The sequence below is a fragment of the Podarcis muralis genome, chromosome 11 (genome assembly GCF_964188315.1).
Source record: "Podarcis muralis chromosome 11, rPodMur119.hap1.1, whole genome shotgun sequence".
Taxonomy (NCBI): Eukaryota; Metazoa; Chordata; class Lepidosauria; order Squamata; family Lacertidae; genus Podarcis; species Podarcis muralis.
The window spans coordinates 36850801-36863404 of NC_135665.1; positions in this window are offsets into that span (position 1 = coordinate 36850801).

Consider the following 12604-nt stretch of genomic DNA (forward strand, 5'->3'; position numbering starts at 1 on the left):
TTGGGATACTGTTGCAGGTTCCCATCGAAGTGAGAGACCAGACCGCCTGTGCGTCTCCCCAACCCAATCCCCTCTGGTTTGGGTGTCTGTTGCCCTTGCTTCGTAAGCACTTCCAACCTGACCTGGAGATCCCTGTAGGCGGCAGCTGCGTCCTCCTCTCTCTTCCTGGATGCGAGAGCCTCGGCATTCAGCTGTGACACTGCTTCTCTGAGTTCCGCTATCTGCTGTTCAGCCGTCATGTCGGCTGCCGTTCGTGAGCTCACTAGTAGGCACCTGCTTCTCTCCTCTCCTCGAGGCTGTAGATGCCCACAATACAAGTGACGGAGCTTACTGTCAGGGTTGCTTCAAGATCCTAGCTCACAGAGGATCACGCTAGCCAACGGTCATTAAGTAAAAGTCTTTATTGAGTTACAGTTTCCATTCTCAAGCTGCTGCGTGCAACCCTACGTCTAGTAGCTAGATCGGCGAAGCTCCGTCTGAATCTCCGCCCCTCGTACACCAACTTAATATCCTAGCCCTGCTCCACCTTTTCCGCCTGACTGTTCTTCTCTGGGTCCCTCTGCCCCCCTGGGTCTCTTCCTTCCGGGATTCTTCGGACGCTGACCCCCCGGACTCTCCTGTCTCCTTGCGCCGGGCTTTAGGACCCGGCTCTCTTTCCGGGCTGCCTACTGCGCCTCCTTCCTGTGCATTTGAACTTGGCGCGCGCGCCCAACCTTCCACCTTCCGTCTAACCGTTTCTTCGCTCCCAGATGGAGGTGTGGCCACCCCTGACTCGTGCCCTCCCTCCTGCTGTGAGCTGCCAGCGCTTGCCCCCTGGCTCCTTTCCTCTTCCCTGTTCTCTGGCGGTGACGCTGGACCCGATCTCCAACTGCTCTCCTCTGATTCCCCTCTGGCTCTATCTCCCTGGGGTGCCCCCCTAAACTCCCCCCTTGCCTTGGCCACTGGTGCTCCTTTCTGTGAATCCTCCGACTCACTGGAGAGACTCGGAGATCTCGGGTCGTCGTCATCGCTCATCCTTTCTTCTGCCTCCTCCCCTTCGCTCTCTGTTTCCTTCCTTGCCCTTGCCTCTGCTCCTGAACCCCTGACAGTACCACTCTGGCGGGAAGGTAAACGGCATTTCCGTGTGCTGCTCCGGTTCGCCAGAAGCGGCTTAGTCATGCTGGCCACATGACCCGGAAGCTGTACGCCGGCTCCCTCGGCCAATAAAGTAAGATGAGTGCCGCAACCCCAGAGTCGACCACAACTGGACCTAATGGTCAAGGGTCCCTTTACCTTTACCGTTATGGCCAACAGTCTCTGTTGTGTAGTGGAATGAATGCTGGGTTTGCATTAGGAAGACTTGGGTTCAAATCCTTCACCCAGCCATAATGTTCACTGAGCAGCCTTATGCAAATCCTGTTTCTCATCCTCTCTAGCTAAGATCCCACTGAACTCAAAGACCTCTTCCATCTTTTATTTTCACAACAGCGTTTGCTACACTTTGCTCTAACTGACATGGGACTCATCCATTCAGGGACCCACCCAGCAGGAACCTGCATTGTCATCTTGGTACTTACTTAGCATGGGGCCCAGCCAAGCCTGAGTCCTTATGAGTTAGTCAAGCCTTGAACAAAGTGCCATCCAGCATCCCCTGTGATTGTGCAAAGGGAACTGGGATGTTCACATTATTTATATGTGCCTCCAGCCAGCCAGCCCGCCTGAGATAGCTATGGGTTCTTCCTAATCCTGCCTTCTTAGCTTGTATTGTGCTACTGCTGACTACTACTGTTTCTGCCATATAAATCCTTAGATGGTGGTGACTCATGGGACAAACCAATCAACTAATGTGCCAATGAATGAATGTGGGTAAGGCTGAGTGCAAGAACTGGACTGTTACTGCAATGTAACAACTTGTCATATTGCAGTAGCGCTGTGGGTGGTCTGAGTACAGTAAGGAGCACTTGCAAGAGTCATCATTGCCAGATGTAGTGAGCTGGTGGCATGTGGCACTATTATGTGCCTTAAAAACAGGCAGAGACAGAATTAGAAGCAGCTAAAAGTTTTTGGCCTCCTTAGAACCAGCAGCACTAACATAAACTTACATATACCTCCTTTACTGTGTTAACTGCAACTATTGTTTATTAAAATATTTACAATAAGAACTGCACGTTACGGATAGATCCAGGAGAATCAACAGGGTCCCATTTCCCCCTGCCTCCCTCCTGAAGAAGGTCATTTACTAGGTTGTTTTGGTGTCAAAGACAAGCATATTATGAGACAAGTGTAAGTGCAATCACAGCTAACATTGTATATAAAGCCATTATACTTTCACAACAATTCCTGCGGAGTAGGATCAGCATCAGACAAAGGAGTAGCTGCTAAAGCTCTTCCAGTTTCTGATTTCATGCTTAAATGCAAATCAAATTACCTCCACATGTGGTGGGAATGCCCCTAAACCCAACGCTTCTGGACAGCAGTCATACAAGAAATAAGCAAAATAACTAAACAGGTACTAGAAGTCACCCCAGAACTGGCCCTACTGAACATCTTCCAAGATAACAATGCCCACTCTCACTATAAAGAGCTCATAACATACTCTCAGCAGCCAGAAACATCATAGCCAGACACTGGAGGGACCTGTCAGGAATAAACATGGAACACTGGTATCAAGTAGTATGGGAAACAGCCTTACTAGAAAAGCTAACCAATGCCTGAAACTGACATGGGGACAAATAGAAGAGGATGTCTTCACTCCGGTATGGCTCTCCTTTACCGCATACATAGCCCAACAAGACAACAACATGAACCCACCGACAGCATACAATTCAATTGTGATCTAAACCACTGAGCCTCTTGGGCTTGCTGATCGGAAGGTCAGCGGTTCGAATCCCCACGACCGAGTGAGCTTCCGTTGCTCTGTCCCAGCTCCTGCCAACCTAGCAGTTTGAAAGCATGCCAGTGCAAGTAGATAGGTACTGCTGTGGCGGGAAGGTAAACAGTGTTTCCGTGTGCTCTGGCACTCATCACGGTCCTCCGTGTGCCAGTAGCAGTTTAGTCATGCTGGCCACATGACCCAGAAAACTGTCTGTGGACAAACACTGGCTCCCTCGGCCTGAAAGCGAGATGAGTGCTGCAACCCCATGGTCACCTTTGACTGGACTTAACTGTCCAGGGGTCCTTTACCTTACCTTTGCCTTTACCAATACGGCTAACTTAACCCAACAACCCCACTCCATGAACAAACAAATCCCACTGCAGCCAGCCAAAGAAAATCAACCACACCCTAGGCCACCCCAACCTCTCTCACCACCAAGGAAACATAAGAAGCGAATAGTAAGAGAACCTACGCAAGTGACGCTGACACAAAAACCCCATGCATACAGTAAGTAAAAGAACATAAGCTTTACCACCCCATCCCCTCACTCTCATCTCCCCTCTTTTCTTCCCAACCCTATACTGCATATAACACCCATGTCTCACAACAAACGTAACTGATCTGCAGAAAACACAGCCTGAAGAAACAGACAACGCATGTGCTTTCGTAAACGAGGAAAATCTTTAATAAAAATTATTTCTTAAAAATGCAAATCGAATCTGGCAGCACAGAGACATTACATTAGATTTTGGCCATGGAAACATTCTTGTGCATAGCATAGTAAATAATTCCATAGCTACCCCAAGTGCTTGATCAATGGAATTAAAATACTGTTGTATGGAAAAGTAGAAAAATAAGTTAAATATACTTTCATTAAGGCTTTGCCAAACCTTAGATCAAATCAAGCTTTTGGCAATTCAGTAAGCTGTAATTCATCTTTTCTTTTCTTTTTTTGGTCCTAAAGAGTCACCCCATTGGAATGATGCTTGGCTAATTTCCTACAAGACATATTCCTGATAAATTGTTTTGCAGTGCTGTTGGGGTGAGGAAGGAGCAGCCATGAGCTAAAGCACACTCTGTCGAGGGAAAAGCTGCTCTGATGAAATTATAAATAAGTCATCAGACATAAGTCTGTTCAAATGAGTTGTCAGTAGAGATGTGTCAGAGTTGTGGTTCGGCTCAAACTTCAAAGCAACAACCCTAAGAGTGCTCCTTCCTCCTCCATTCACAGATCTGCTCTTGATATACACCATGGGAATGTTAATTTAAGCTATGTGTACATATGCAGAAAATCCAGGGCTGCGAATGCTTTAAATAAACCAGGCCGCTTATGAGCCAATTATAACATGTAAGAATACATATGTTCATACCACAAGCGGTTCTGCAACGGAACTGAGGACCAACCTGACAGCAGCCTCCCCTGACTTCCTTTGTTGAGGCTGTGAGAAGTGTGAGACCACATGACAGTAGGGATGGCTGGAAACATTTGCCCTCCTGTTGTAGCTTTCCCACATTTGCAAAATAAAGAATCATGCTGATCACAGCATACATCTTTGGAATGCCCTCTCCACACTGCCTTTGGACCAGGGGGCTTATCTAGTGATGTTATTTGGGCAGCAAATCGGGGATGGGGAAACTGTGGCCCTCCAAACGTTGTCAGACTCCAGCACCCGTAAGTCTTGACCATTGGCCATGCTTACTGGGGCTGGTGGAGGTCAGGTAGAGTCCAACCACATCTGAAGGGGCACAGGTTCCCCCACCTGTGAGCTGCTTGAGAACTTTTTTATTTGCCCAGGCATTTTGGATACTGTTTTAATAGGTGGTTTGCATCCTGGGAGTGTAGGGGTGCAAGTCGGCCTGGATTGAAGGCTGGTGGATTTGTATAGAGAGTAAAGAACAAGGGGAACCTCCATACCTCCTAGAATCTCTGACCTCGCCTCAGGTACTAGACTGATGCTCTCATTTTATTGTGCTCTTTTAACTGCTGGTCATGGACTGATAGGAGTTGGAGTCCAACAACATCCATTATGGAAGAATGCCACTGGTGTTTGTTTGTTTGCATCAGGCACTATAATACCTTGGACTTCCTCTGCATATGTACCTCTGACAGCAACACACACACACACACACACACACACACACACATACACACACACACACGTAATATCGAAGGGTGTATAATTGGCAAGCTGCCTCCATCCCATCATGAGTGGGTTGAGCATGTGAAGGAAACAACAGCAGGCATATTGTACCAACAAGACTTGAGCATTCAACAGCAAAATTTGACAAAAGCATGTGGTTATTTTTTCATTGGTTTTCATCAAAGCAAGTCTGAAATGCAGATCAAAGGCAAGCCATTTTTTATTATCTGAAAACACATCTAAGGCTTGTGGGTGGGTGACCCTGCATTCAGACAATAGATTATCTGAATCCCCATTTTCCATGATGGTACCCACCCCCTTGCTCCCCACGCCAATGTTACTGTGGTCACTGGCACCATGAAACAAATGGCTCTGGTCTTTGAAATTGTTGGCCTCCTTGCTGCGAGTGATGGTGATGGGCCTTTTTTCTCCTTGGGAGGAATATGGCCTCTCCTACAAAGTTCTGCTCTGTCAGGCTGCAAAGAGACTGTTGGTTTCAGCTTGCTGCAGAGACACCTTCCCTCCCAGTTGTGCCTCCATAAAACTATTTTGGCAATGTTCACATTGCAAATTGCAGTGGACAGGGAAACCTGATCTTGCTAGTGCTACCAGTAGTCATGTCAAATAGATTGGTAATTTTGTTGTCATCACTGCAATTTTCTCTACCAACATGCACACAGTGAATAGCACCTTCAGGACTTCAGGCAATTCCACTCCCTCCCTGATAGCCATATAGTTTCAAAACTTTGCCTATATTTTGCATGAGTGCTTATCTGATACAACACATAAGCACACGTGTATCCCTTATCAAATGAGGGGGAGGGGGAGGTGTAAGTGTTCTGCTGCTGGGTAGAGCACTGTGCAAGGAGTCCCAATCTTCTGGGGGCATATCTGGCAGTCTGAGAAATTGTAATGGGCACTACCACAAAATGGCTGTTGTAGAGGCCTGCCAAGTCCTGAATAACCAGCTCAATAAAGTAAGTATAACTGCCCCAAACAGGCAAAACAGCCACCAAATAAACAAAAACCATGCAATGCCTCTCCAAATGACAGAAGCTGTGCACACACCCAATCTCTTAATGCAGGCATGAGGAGTAAAATACGAATAAAATATTCACTTATTTGCAAAGCTAAATGTCTGTGATTTATTCTAGCCTAAGTATTTTCATGGGGTATGTTTATTTAAAGGTGGGTGAGGGTAGATGAAGATCTATCTAAGCATTAATGTGCTTGGAACAAGAGTGTAAAGATCTCTCCCCAACTGCCCAACTCCCCAACAATAAGTGGGTACAGGGTGGCATCCTGGGCTTTGGTTTAGGATTGACATTGGGTAAAACAGGGCTCTTTTGCCTTTTACAGCTGTATATCTCCACAATTGAGACCAGAACAACATGATGGGCTTCCCATGTTAAACATGAGATTGTTGGGGGTGGGGCAACAATTGCTGTACTCGCTGATTTTGTGGGTGCCAGGTCCCCTGAAGCAGCCATTTTCTGTTATGCCATACCCTCCACAACAGCTGTTTTGTATTGTGCTACCCACCACGGTAGCCATTTTTTGACTGACACCCACAGAATGCTCTCAATATTTGAAATGTATCCGCTAGTCCAAAAAGGTTGGTGACGCTTAGGCTGTAGTACGGACAGCAGAAAAGTGGCGAACGAAGCATCACCCTTGCCTTCTTAGGAGCAGTGCCCAGAAGAAGACTGTTGTATCAGCTGAGAGCCTCCATCAGGGATGGGCTTTTGGGAAATGAATCTGGGCAATGTGGGGGTGTGCAAAAAGCACACCCAGGCAGCTTCTAGTCCTAAAGCCACCAACAGAGCAGTTTAAAGGCTTTGCAACCAGTCTCAAATAACTAATGAAAGCAGCATTTACACACACACATATGTCAAGAAACTCATCACAGCTCTCAGGAACCTCCCAGCTAAGTGATTGTAGAGCAATTTCTCCAATTACCAGTCTTTCAACTCATGTGGACCACCGCGAGTAGATACTCAGAAATCACTCTTCCTAACCACTCCAGTGAGGGCTTGGCATGCTCCTTCCTCTGCACAAAAGAAAAAGAAACACAACGATGCCTGTAATTTCATACTTCATTGACTGGATTACTTTTCTAGAGGCTTGCTCAGCAGATGCTGCTGTGCTGCTGGGTGGCGGGTAATTACCATTTTTCCTCCGCCCTGTTAGGGTACTTGACATTTCCATTCCTCAGCGACTTCAGTGCAAAACAAATCGGTCTACCTGCCATCCACATCTGACCACCAGATGGTCTCGTGTGCCTAAGGAGGACCAATTGCAGAGTGCATTCAAATGACCTCACACATATATCTTCAAACATTGTTCCCTGACCACAAAAATGTATGGAAAATGCAACATCTGTACATGTCTGCCTCTTAAATCCCTGTTGTTTTACAAAATATATTGCTTGTCACCTTAATGTCTTGAGCCCCTTAATGGGGAAAATGTGGATCATTGCTTGTAGGGATTGTTTGCTATAAGAAATCCTTTAATTTCTTGCAATCCTTTTACTGTTGCCTTCCATTGCCTGGTGCTGATTGAAACAGAAGATATGAATGGATGGGACCAATTCATTAACTGCAGTTTTAAAACATGGATATTTAGTCAGATCTTAATTGGAGCAGTTCCCTCTGTTTGATTGCATTGGTCTATATCATAAAACATCTAGATTCGGGCAATGCATTCCATCTCATTTTTATAAACAAAATATATTTCTCTGGTTCATAAAGAGCTATCTGGTCTAATAAAGATGAACCTCATGTGGAAGGAACAGGCACCTGTGTACCTATTTCCTTTTTAGATTGGGTTCATGTAAACAAAATGGAGCCTGGTGAGGAGAAAGCCCCTTATTCCACATTTGGGTATCCCTCTCCCAACAAGTAGGGTATCTCCAGACTGGTGTATTTTTGTGGGTGTGTTCTGCAACATATTGTTGATGTGATAATAGTGCATTCATGATGGATTTATACTAGACTGTTCACAAATCATTCTGCTTTATTAGTTCTTCTGCAGTGCTTCCAATGTTACCAAATTATTGCCATGTGGACGGGCATTATTGTACTATATAACCAAGATAGGACAATGACAGCACCTGTGTGGTATGAAAAGTTTCCCCTTTTGTTTTAATTTTAGAGGCAGATAGAATTAAAGATTTGGACAATTTTCCTGGCTACTTGAGTTCAGTGATAGGGGGAAATAGATTCTAGAAGGTTTGAACAGTGCCCTTCCTTGGGGGTATGCAAAAAAAGCTGGATATGTGATGCTCTCCCTTACTTTTTAAATTTTGAATACAGTAATACCTCACTTAATACTTTTTGCTGGCAGCTCAGCCCAGCGATGATGCTTTAAACATAGGGCCAGGAAGTGAACTTAGATTCCAAAGTTTATTGCTTTTAACACTATAATTTTATGAGCAAGATGATTTTTAAGAATAAACAGATAGACGATAGATAGATGATAGATGATAGATGATAGATAGATAGATAGATGATAGATAGATGATAGATGATAGATGATAGATGATAGATGATAGATGATAGATAGATAGATAGATAGATAGATAGATAGATAGAGATAGATAGATGATAGATGATGATAGATAGATGATAGATAGATAGATGATAGATAGATAGATAGATAGATAGATAGATAGATAGATAGATGATAGATAGATAGATAGATAGATAGATAGATAGATAGATAGATGATAGATGATAGATAGATGATAGATAGATGAGAGAGAGAGGATGGATGGATGGATGGATGGATGGATGGATGGATGGAGATGATAGATAGATAGATAGATGATAGATAGATAGATGATAGATAGATAGATAGATAGATAGATAGGTGATAGGTATAGATAGACAGATAGATAGATAGATAGATAGATAGATAGATAGATAGATAGATAGATAGATGATAGATGAGAGAGAGAGGATAGATAGATGGATGGATGGATGGATGGATGATAGATGATAGATAGATAGATGATAGATAGATAGATAGATAGATAGATAGATGATAGATGATAGATAGATAGATAGATAGATATAGAAGATAGATGATAGATGATAGATAGATAGATAGATAGATAGATAGATAGATAGATGATAGATGATAGATGATAGATAGATAGATGATAGATGATAGATAGATAGATAGATAGATGATAGATAGATAGATAGATAGATAGATAGATAGATGATAGATGATAGATAGATATAGATAGATAGATAGATAGATAGATAGATAGATAGATAGATATAGATGATAGATGATAGATAGATAGATAGATAGATAGATAGATAGATAGATAGATACCCTGCTACTAACAAACCAGCTATCACTCTGTTCTGCAATAAACCCTTATATTGCTTTTGGTTAGCTGGCCAGTTTTCAGGAAGTAGGTAGGATTACATCTTCAGTTATCAATTGCTTATGTGAATTCTCCCAATAGGATTATTCACATATCTTTAGTATTCTTAATGCCTGTGTACTGACAAGCCAATACTCATCAGACAGGTAGCAGTCAGTTGAAGAATTTGCTGTGCCATGTTGAATACTTTGATAGTCCAACTATTGTCACCCTGCCCCACAAGATGACAGTTTGTAAGCTCTCCTTGATAGGCTATAAGAAGAAGAAAACGCAAATGAAATGTCCAAAATATTTCACAAAATAACAACAAACATCAAAACAAATTGAGCATAGTTACTTGTTGCTTTTAAGGAGAGAATATAGTTTTCCTTGCTGTTAAACCTAATTCACAAGAATATCTTAAGGCCCACTTCATGTCTGAAATGTTTGCTGAAATAAATCTAGTTGATGTTTATACCCTTCTGTAAAATAAAATGTACAGTCCAGAATAACCTAAAACCAAGGCTAAGAAAGGACAATGTGCTTGTAGCAATTGCCTCATCATGATGCTTATTGTGGTCCTCACCACCTTCTCAGGTGAGTCATAGAATCATGGTGTTGGTTGGGGTCTTCTTTGTCATCAGCTCAACCCACTGCTCAAAGCACAAAATCCAGAGTTAGAGTATCCCCAACAGATGGCTGTCCAGTCTCTGCTTGAAGGCTTCCAAGTGAGAGAGAACTTGCCTCCGCACTAAGTAGTTCATTCCCTTGGCAGATTGCTCTTACCATCAAGATGTTTCTCCTAAACTTCACCCCATTGGAGCTAGTCCTGCCATCTAGACCTGGTCCTCATTCTCTGCTGCCCCAGAGGGCAGAACTAGAGTTTTGGGCTTAGGTTACAACAGGTTTATTGGGCCACTTTTGTTTCTATCCCACAGGCAAGTTAACTGAGGCTTGGAGATAACAACTTTGAACTAGGGGCCAATCATGGCTCTCTGGATTGTATTTAATGTGACTCTCTCTACGTGTTTGGAGGCAGACACACCTCTTTTGCACATTATGCTATTATTTGGAGCAAGAGATGTGCATTCCACAGGAAAGACATCTTCCTGTGAACTGTGAACTGGAACTCGCCTATGAAGGTAACAAAATTACCAAGGGCAAGCTGCTTGTTGTCAACCTAGTCAGGAATAGGGAACTGGGAGTCCTCCAGATGTTGGACTACAATTCCTATAATTCCTGACCACCATTGGCCATGCTGACTGATGCTGATTAGAGCTGGGGTTCAGCAACACCTAACTGACTCCTTGACTAACTGATGTATCAGGGGTGCTGCAAGAATAAATGCATTTCATCAGAAGAGCCCCGCTGGGTCAGGCCAAAGACCCATCTACAGGTAGTCCAGCTTCCTGTTTTCATTCTGACTCACCAGATTCTTATGGGAAGCTTGCAAGCAGGACTGAAGCACAGCAACATTTTCCGCTTGTGAGTCCAAGCAACTGGACCATAAGTCCAGTCCCTGTAGGGATCACTAAGGAAGGAGAGAAGAAAATACTGGTACCTGCCTAGGAGAGACAAGTTCTTACTTACTTTGCATGTAGATGCATAACTCCATGCCTCTCCCCCCCCCCCATCTCATCCCCTGAACCATTTGAAGAAGCATAGCAATAAGTGAGGGAGAAAGAAACCAGTATCTGATAGGCCAAGCTGAAGTTCATTTGATCCAGGATCTACTAACTTCCAGTTGCTTAAGCAAAGATGGCCAAAAGAAGGAGAATTATAGAAAAATAATGGTGAACAGAATTAAAACTCAGCAGAAATCTGATGTCCATTTGATTATGTAATTGTAAGAAAACAAATATCCATGTATCTTTGTGCAGCATGTTCCTCTCTTGGGCACTAAAAACAAAAACTGAGTCAGCCGATTGACTGACAAATCCTACATAACAATTTGTAGAATTGTTTATTTAAGATAATCAAAATGTGGAAAGCAAGGAGACTGATCTGAATGAAGTATTCTTAAATGGTTGTATATATGGTATTCCTTAAGGGCTGTAGCCAATAGTATACAGATATTTGCTTTCTGTTTCTAACTCTTAAATAAACAAGAATGCAGCCTCTTACAAAGTTAAATCTGTAAGAACTGAACTGTTATGCTTTTGTGGTAATCTTCCGTTTTGTCACCTGAGCCTCTGAACTACTTTCTGTGAAAGTCATTAGGCTGACTGCTTCTAAGGGAACAAATGCCAGCTTACATATTTATCCTCCTTCCTTTTTTCAGAGCTTTGATTAAAGCAAAGAAACCGCATCAGAACCGGCAACTCTCTCCCAGAAAGTTCAGATGCCATTTTTGTTGCCTGCCCTGATGCACAGCGAGCTCTTTCGAAAGCCTTCATCACACAACAATCTCAATAGCAGCCATCACGGAGAAAAGAAAACACTGGAGAAATTTGCTTAATATATCCTAGTCGACGAGGTCATGACAGGACCACGTGCATAAATAGTAGAGGTATTATTTTCAGATGTGGATGTCCTGAACAGGAATCGTCTAGCCAAAGAAAAGGCTTCCCTCCCTCATTCTTCTCACCCCACGACTCCTGACTGGATAGAGAGAGGGATTTAGATTGGAATGTCATCCTATCTGGCTTAGTTTCAAGGGAAAATGTGATCATCAGTATGGCGGGGAGGGGGAGAATATTATCTATTATCATTAACAGCGCAGAAACACTCCAAATGCCAACAAGGCACAAACATCCCTTTTCACATGAATGTTAGGTTCAACACGTGAAGGGAGAATGCAGGATCTTACAGAGACAAGCTCCACTTCCCTAATCCCTATGCGCATTCGTCGGGAGGTTAAAAGAGATCCTGTTATGTACTCTTCATTCAGAACTCTGCTTCTCCGGAGTTTCCTGATACAGTAGTGCAGAAAGACCAATGTGCACATGCAGTTCTATATATGTACGGTCTGTTCAAACACAGGAAGCTGCCTCTCGTTCTGGTTCAGAGCACTGCTCCATCTGGCTCAATATTGCCTACACTGACTGGCAGTGGCTCTCCAGGATTTCAGGCAGGAGTCCATCCCAGCCCTATCTGGAGATGCTGGGGACTGAAGCTGGAATTTCAACATGCAAGATAGATGCTCTACCAAGGAGCAATGGGCCTCCCCCTTGGAGACTGGGTGTGTGCAACCACCCTATTCACATTTTATTCCCCCCCCCCCTATTAATT